At 29.7% G+C, this 9,138-nt stretch overlaps 1 long non-coding RNA gene across 2 annotated transcripts; it reads right to left on the bottom strand.

Annotated features, from left to right (window-relative positions):
- Positions 1–4,655: 4,655 nt before the first annotated feature.
- On the bottom strand, positions 4,656–8,594 carry LOC128156565 (uncharacterized). Of its 2 annotated transcripts, none has more exons than XR_008239734.1 (3): positions 8,481–8,594; positions 7,322–7,422; positions 4,656–6,360 (listed from the first exon to the last, which is right to left on the bottom strand). It is a non-coding gene; the product is annotated as an uncharacterized LOC128156565 (long non-coding RNA). The 2 variants fall into 2 exon arrangements; XR_008239735.1 differs by lacking the exon at positions 8,481–8,594 and adding an exon at positions 8,283–8,335.
- Positions 8,595–9,138: the final 544 nt, after the last annotated feature.

Raw genomic sequence — 9,138 nt, 5'->3', positions numbered from 1 at the left:
AAGGGGCCTTACTGTCATGTACCAATACAATATAATATTTTTCTCGTGTGTGGCGGAATTAAGGGTTTTTACCGGTCAGAATATCATAACTTTGATCACTTATATCTCGTAAAGGAAAATATTTTGATAAGCAGTATAGAAGAAAAATGATCTACTGAACAATATTCAAGCATAAAAAATTCATTAAACGGTCCAGTAGAAGTAGATCAGGGATCGGACCGTTAAAAATTCTATCTCAGATATCTAAAGAACAGTAACAAATGTCTAAATATTTGATGAACAAAATCGGTTTAGTTTTAAATTTCCTTTCATTTAATATCAAGAAAAAGGAGCTGACCCCTAAAATTGGGAACCAAGAGGGGTCCAAATCTATTCAAAATATCTTAAGGATGGATTCTTCTCATCATTTTTTACCTCAAGTGGGTCTTCATATATGAACATGTCGTAAAATTCAAACTGTTGCAATTCACAATGAAACTACATTAATAATTATGAATATATTTCATTTCACAAAATAATACCTTATGAAATGTGTTGAGACCAAGGAAAAGGTAAAATTATGTCGTTTACGACATGCCGTAGTCGGCGCGAATAACAACAAAAACAAATGGAGAGGGGGAGGCCGAGATTGAGGGGTCGTTTTGTGTCAAAACGACTAGAACGCAAATACGACTCCTTAAAAAGGGGGATTCGACAGAGATGGGAGAACACAAAAATAGCCAAGACACATAGCTATTCTAAAATCGCCTCCACCTGATTGAGTCAGATGACTGTCACTCTGTTGACAATGTTCCAGTAGATCTCGAAGAGGTTGAGATTGTTTACACTGAAAATGTAAGTTCTAATTTAACTGCTTATATATTAAGTATATTTGAGAAAAATGATATTTACGCATTATATGTTAACTAGTATCATAACATACACTTTGCAAACTCTAGCATCGCTCATACTGTATTTGTATATCGGACATATACCGGTATATCGCCACTGCACAGGCAGACGACAGAGATAGTGTCATTTTCGTTGTTATCTAAATAGATTGCAATACGTAACACATACCATGTTTATTTCTCTCTGTTAATTTTGTAAAAAGGTAATAGTTGCCCAAATCATTCCTAGAGAAAACGATCAGAGAATTATTTCCCACTGTTTACACTTTACACTCAATTATAAAATATGGCGGTCCATACGGATAAAAAATATGGCATTAAAAAAAACCCACCAATAAATCATACAATACTTTGTTTATATTAAACGTCTTAGGTGTATATTTCGAAGTCACAGAGAGCCAAAAAAAAATCATTTACAATTTTTATGATGAGATTAGTAATATTAAAAGAATTAAGTTATCTCTTTATAAATTTATTCCTTGTTTGTTATATAACCCGACTTTTTAAATTTTATAGTCACAAAACAGTAGAACCTTTCTTATATAGAATTACCTGAAGTTAATAAGAGATTTGTATCAAGATGAAGTAAACAAAAACTTAGATAAATTTGAAATTTTTATTTCCTATTAAAATTGTCTTAATCTTTTTCATTTTTCTTTTCAAATTTAAGTCAGGTCGCATAAGTTTATTTTTTAAGGTATAGCAATATGGATTTTAAAATTTAAACCTTCACTAATACATGTACAAAATAAAGATGGATATCATAAGTCAGTATTTTAAATTCATATATATCATTATACCTATAAGTATTATTTCATTAACATTTATATATCAAAAGAAATATGCATACAATAAAGAATTTGAAGAAAAAAAATGACAAAATACAACATGGAAAAAAAATGAATTTTAACCAAGATCAGAGTTTTTGCATAAAGAAATCTCAGAACAAGAATTTTCTTCTCTTTTTTCAATTAAGGTAATAGACTCCCCTCGTCTTTAAAAGGACTGGAGATGTGGCCGTAGGTTGATTGAGCTTGGGGTACTTGCTGATGGCTTGTCTGCCTGCAAGAAATGCGGCCTACCCTTACAATTTTCCCACTGCCAAGGAATAACAAACTTTTGTCTTTCAGCTATGCTCAAAATACCTTGCATGAATTCTGCTTGCAAAATGATCAACTATGTTCCAACAGGAAAAAGGCATAATAAAATTTGGGACGCCAATACAAAGTTAGCAGCAGGTCAGTATATTCAATGTACATTGGATGAATAAAAATTGACAAACATTCCAAACAAAATGATAACTAAGTTTAAAATAATGAAAATTGTATTAAAATGAATATTATATTAAATCATTGATGGTATGTATTTTATCATTGGATTATTTTTCTTTTCATGTTCTGACACCTGTACAGCACACTGGGATAGGCTTTGACCAGATAAGTGGAATACTGGCAGAGCTGAACATGCCACCCATCAGCAGAACACTACTAAGCAGCAAACAAGAAAAGATTGGTGACAAGATTGTAGGGAGTGGACTTTGTTTTAGTTTTTTACAACTTGTTTATAACAGAGATAGCAAAGATGGAATATACAATCTCTTTTCTGAAAATGTGAAAAAAAGCTCCACGTGTTACAAAGTCTTTAAAGATATGTTCATCTTTAAACAAATATTTTTCATCAAGTTGTGAAAGTTAAGATTCTAGACTAGTGTTTTGAGTGTACATGTCCTGCATGGTTAATAGTAGTTACATTTAGCATTTGTTTAGCATTTTGTACACTGATAACCAAATCAGCCAAATTTCATTTTTAACATGAAAGTATAATTTCATTGTACATTTTGAGATTTGTGATCAATGTAGTTACATGTATATGTACAGCTAAGCTAGATGCCATATATTAATACATTTAGTATTTTTAGCATTTTTTACACTGATATATCTGTGAACCACATCAGCCAAAATTTCATTGTAAACAGGAAGATATAATTTAATTCATTGTACATTTTGAGATTTGTGATCAATATATATTATAAGTACAGCTAAGATGCCATATAAAAATTGTATTTTTTAGCGTTTTTTACACTGATATCTGCCAACCATATCCAGCTGGTCATTGTAATCAGGAAGATAAAATTTCATGGTAAATTTTTGAGATTTGTGATCAATAGTATAGTAATACTATCAAATAATACAGCTTCATTTTGTGGCTTTATTTTTCAATGTAACATTATTACATTCAGGAAAAATGTGTAACTTTTTTAAAAACAATTAATAATATTTTGTTACAGAGGAAATTCGGATGGAAATATTTTACTCTTTATTGACTTGAAACATGTTAATAACAGCAATAATTCATAATATCACATTTTATAAAGAATATATTATCCAATTGCTTGTCTGGCCTAATTAATTTTTGTCCTAAAAATTACAAAAAAATAGTTTCATGTTTTATTGAAAAATTTAAAGATGAGGAAATTCGAGCTAATCTGTAAATCTTATATACATGAATACCTTACAATTCCTTTACTGTAAATGATTTGCTCACTACTGATCTTCACTATGAATGTAAAACAAAAAAAAAATCTGAATATATGATTACATCGAAAAAAAAAATCCATTAAATGCGGATTAATGAACACCAAAATATCAATTCTTCAAGTGTACAGAGGAATTTCGGAATACATATTTTGTGAGATTCAAGCACAAAAGTTCGGGTTTTTTTTTAGCTCACATGAGCTGTAAGCTCAAGTGAGCTACTCTGATCACCTTTTGTCCGTCGTCCGACTGTCTGTCCGTTTGTAAACTTTTCACATTTTGAACTTCTTCTCTAAAACCACTGAACCAAATTCAACCAAATTTGGCTCAAAGCATTCTTATGGAAAGATGAATATAAATTGCAGAAATGAAAGAAAAATTTTCATTGAAATCGGAGAAAACCTCAAAAGTGTAAAAAAAAAAAAATGGGGGTGTATTTTAAAAAATCTTCTTCTCAAGAACTACTGAGGCATATTCAACGTAATTTAGCATGAATAATCGTTATGAAGGAAAATATAAATTGCAAAAATTATGGGCTAATTCTGTTTCAAATCTGAGTTATTACCAAAATAATAAGAAAGAAAAGGCGTGTTTCAAGAAATTTATAGCATCCATGAGTCTTGGTAAGATGGGTAGGCATGACCGAGCCAGGGTAAAACAAAAGATTGACAGTTATTAATCTGCCAATCTCATTAAAATGTCAAGATATTTACTGACCAGTATATTTGTATTCACTGTAAATATTGCTGCAAAATAATGCGTAATTGGAATTGACGATTGCCTATCTGCCCCGGCTTTTATTTTGCCCCGGCCCGGGTTTGCTTACCAATTTTACCAAGACTCGTATTCCATAATTCTAAAACGAGGTTCTTTGTTTAAAGCAGCCATGACAGATCTGACAATGATGAATTTGTTTGTTGTGCAACAGTTCGTGTACGAAGGGAATCTTTGAAACATGCAAAATACATTGGTGCCGATTTTGTGAAGTAAATTATGGCTAAATATTTCAATGCGTTGACAGTTTTCACATATGACGGTGGTGTTACACACCTCACAGCCTACTCAATATTCAAGGTCATGAACCCTGGGGAGCATTCATTATTGTCCCCAAGAGAGACAACTCTTAAAAACGTGCATTAACTACAGTCCGTTTCTTAATCTTATTAAAATAAATAAATTGAGAAAAGTTTTCAAAGTATTTTAATTATAAATAATACATATAACAATGAGTAAAAGGCATGAAAGAAGTACATTTATTCATCAAATATAGTAGTCTGGTACATGTACCCGGTGAATATTAAATGTATATTGCTTGTAGGTACATGTATAAATCTACACAACTACATTCAATTACTACACTGTGTTATGTAAACTAAAAAAAAAACACAGGTTGTAAGAGATCTTTTTTAAAATGAATTTTCTTAAAATGAAAAATAAATAAATGAAATTGCACATATCATTCTAAAAAAAATCATAATACTAATAGACACGAAGTTCAACATAAATAAAGTGATACATTAGATGGATAGGATATAATGTACAGCAATTTAAGATTTAGATGTCATTTTTCATATGAAAGGTAATTAAAACTCCATACTATTTAAACAATGAAAAGGTTGCAGAAGGCCTATTTGTATCTAGTTGAATATAATGAAAATAAATTAATGACCTTGTATACATCATTTTAAGAAAAAAAAGTAATAAACATGCTGTTCAAGAAACTAAAGTGATATATTATAGGAATCAATAGGATATACTGTACAGCAATTTTAATTATATATTTGATTTGTTTCCAAACATTGGAACAAAGGGGAAAAAACTTTTATAACTTATTTAGATTAAATAATATTCTTAAAAAATATTAATATTTGTATTTCATGGCTAAAACTGAATGTTTTTCTGTCAATTTCTTCTGTTCAAGAACAAGACCTATACTTTTATCAGACACTTTTATATATATTATGTCTATTTCCCATTGTAACTAAGTATTTTTTGTTCTGTTTGTATACAAAAGAGTATATTCAAGGGACTTAGACACGATTTGAGCTTAAAATTCAAAATTTTATGTTTCCATTTTCAATATTTAGAATGGTTGATATGGGTATTTTTAATGCTTTGTCAAAATTTGAAAGTCAAATAGTGAGTTAAAAGACAGATGAAAAATTAAATATTTTTTGTTTTTTAAACAAAGCGCGAGTCTTGTTATTATTTACATATGTGTTTTATTGGTGTAAGTTTAATTCAAATGTTGCTTTTTTCTATTAATAATATCATTTATGATTACATCGAATCAGTTTACCTTCTTTTCTATGAATCATTTTCTCAAAGAATTGGTAATTTCATACTTTATATTATTTGTAAACAAACATAAGACTCGAGCTTTTTACATAACAATAAATTCTTACCCCTGTATCTCTATATAACTTGACTTGACTTATAACTTGACTTCTAACATTCAAATTATGGTCAATTATTCAAAATGTGCAAGTAAATCATTTTATGCATCAAGAAATTGAAAACAAAATTTTGATCTAAAATCGTGTCCAAGTCCCTTTAAAAAAAACTTGTATAAAATAGTAAGGCTAAATTCCAATTTAAAAAAAATAGCTGTTTCCAAAAATGTTACATGTATATGAATATGTTATATAAAAACATATGTTAGATGGATGGGTAGGAAAAATACAAATTAAGTGCACTCGATAAAAAGTTTGCTGGTACATGTATCCATTATGTGAACACAATTCATCCAGTAACATTTAAAGTTAAGCAACATAAATAAGAATGTTATGAATGATGTGTATAGAACAAATTCTTCTGTGGTTGGCTCCATAAATCTTGAAAAGATGGTGTGAGTTGGTGAAAAGGCAGAATAAGGTTCCATTCTAATCCTCATGCATTCCATTCAAGAAATATTCATTAATGTCATGGTCTGGAAACTAAAATAGAATAAACATAAAGTGTTAAGAGAATTACATGTAATTTTTGCAAACATTGTGCACTCATCAAGTACATGTATATATTCAATGAAGTTATTTATGGAATGTGTAATTACTAACCATGTAATCTTTTCTTATATTGTACATACATGTATTACATCATTTTGCCACTAATTTTAAACCCAGCTGACAGTTTCTTTTTGTTATATATACAGCGTCAAAAGATAGTTGCATCATGTGCATGTACTTTTAGTAATTTTAAAAGCCATAAAAACATTTCAGAACTACAAAACACTTTAAATTTGTCAAATGATTTTACAAATCAAATATGTACTAATATACCAGTAAGTCACAAGTGATATATACTTTTTAAAGCAGTACAATGTATCACTTATATGACAACATCAGGAAACCTGGCTCAATCAATTCTGCACACACATGATAAATGTAATGAATGTGTAACTTCAATGGTGTAACTTCAAAGATATTTAGATATCCAGTGGACAGAAAGATATTAAATATATTGAAAAAGATCAAAGTCATAAACACTTATGTAACACTTATGTAACATACAAATGTCTGCATGAGTTTCAACTATCAACATTCTATGTACACCAAAATATGATTGCGTCAATAACAAAAACTAATCTGAAAAACATATTTCCAGCATAAGAAATTCATGGGATTTCTGCAAATCCCATTTTCTCAGAGAGTGTAAAACACATCTCTTAAAGTTTATTATATTTTCAAACTCCTGGTATTCCTTTCAGAGGTTCACACCCCTTAAAATACAGATAATCAAGCAGATTTGCAACAAGATGCCCATATAAACCTTTCCCTTTTACACAAGACATTGTAGCTATTTAGATGACCTTGCTTGGCTTTCAATCAGCTTAAACCAAATATATCTACGGTACATATGGAAGACAATTTGTAAGTTTATTACATGACAAAGAAGTACCTTCTGGGCTTCAGCAGACATGACTGGGTCATTAGCAATATCAAATTGACAATATTTTCTATAATCCCGATCTTCAGATCATCTGGAAACCGCAGGTAAATCTGTAGATTAGAAGAAAAAAGATACACTAGCTATCATTACAAAGCTAAATGCTGTCATTATCAAAACAAAAGGATGTGTCCTAGATTACACCTTTTTATGGGCACATGCAGTATCTGAGACATGGTCAAAACATAACCATGATAACAGCTTTAACAACTCATTAAGTGGGAAATGACATATAACTATAAAATTTGTTATGGATTTCATACTCTCTCTCTCTCTCTCTCTCTCTCTCACTCCATGATCTCTCTCAACATCTTTGTCAGCAATATTTCTAGTGCAATGTGGCATTATTGAAATATATAATTATATGGTTCATGGAAGCAAGGCAATCAATAACAATTACATGTACACTGTAATTACACACACACACACACACACTCTCTCTCTCTCTCTCTCTGAGTCTATCTCTCTCTCATACTCTCAATCGTATAATGTTATATTTACATAACAAATGCAGGCCCTTGAATCATAAACACTCTCATCTTAATAGATAAATAAGACATAAAGTTAACAGTTTGAATGAGATACAGATATCAAAACCACATGTACAGTGTACATTGTACGTGTCGAGGAAATTCTGTATGGAAATAATGACTGAAAGCATTATTGACACAAACTCAATATTCTAGGAAAAACATGCAATATTTTTTTAACGTATGCTACGTAACAATATGTGTAAAAACTGACTATAATACACCTGCATACACATTTCATACTAAAACATGTCTTTCAAGTCACATTTCACAACGACCATTAATTATAGACATTTTTGTAACATGTGTACTAGACTTAATGCATTGTATTTTTTTAAAAGAGTTTTTGAGTAGTTTAACAATGTAAGTAAGTATGTTCTTACCGACGAATGACTACTCCTTAGCACGTTTTAGATTGTTGACAAAATCGAGGATTCTGTTCAGACTGTTTCATGCTGAGCAAAATTCAACGAGATAAGGCTAATCACCCCAAACTCCGACTTCACATTAATAAACAATTGTTCTGCAACTTTAAATAATTTCAAAGCTTGCCAATATAAGAAACAAAAACGTTTACTTACTTTTTCCATTTAAACTCCTCTCTCGATTTTCACGAGTGTTAGACTGGTCTCGTTAAAATCCCGAGATATACGAAGTTTTGACTTTCTCGGGTTTTTTCATTTTTTCTTTAATATAAACATAGGTAATCATAGATTACTAAGCTCACCGAGACGGAGCATCACCCTTATGAGACATCACCTTCATAAGACCACCTTTATCATTTTATATGAAAATCATACTTTATGATCTTGGATATTCATGGATTCTGTTTTGACAAAATATCGTATATCATCTGATAATTTTTTTTATGATAATCAGATGTTCATATGTTAATCAATTCAATGATATAAAATTAAATATTGCATCATGTCATATTTATAATATATATCATATAATACAATAAAATACCGTAATAAACAATAATGAGATATGATATTGTAACGTATGATATGACATTGTATTGTGTTATACCTAATTGTATTTGATCACATAATACAATATCATAAAATATAATACAATATTGTATTATATTACAATATCATATTACATAATACATCATAACATTGAAACATGATATTATATTGTATAATATAGTATGATATTGTATTGAGTGACACTGAAACATATTTGATACATTATATGATAGTATATCATATAATACAATATAATTTGATTCCA

The sequence above is a fragment of the Crassostrea angulata genome, chromosome 1, assembly GCF_025612915.1.
Source record: "Crassostrea angulata isolate pt1a10 chromosome 1, ASM2561291v2, whole genome shotgun sequence".
Classification (NCBI taxonomy): domain Eukaryota; kingdom Metazoa; phylum Mollusca; class Bivalvia; order Ostreida; family Ostreidae; genus Magallana; species Magallana angulata.
The sequence above is the reverse complement of the archived record's forward strand: the minus strand, read 5'-3'. Positions and strand labels throughout refer to the sequence as shown.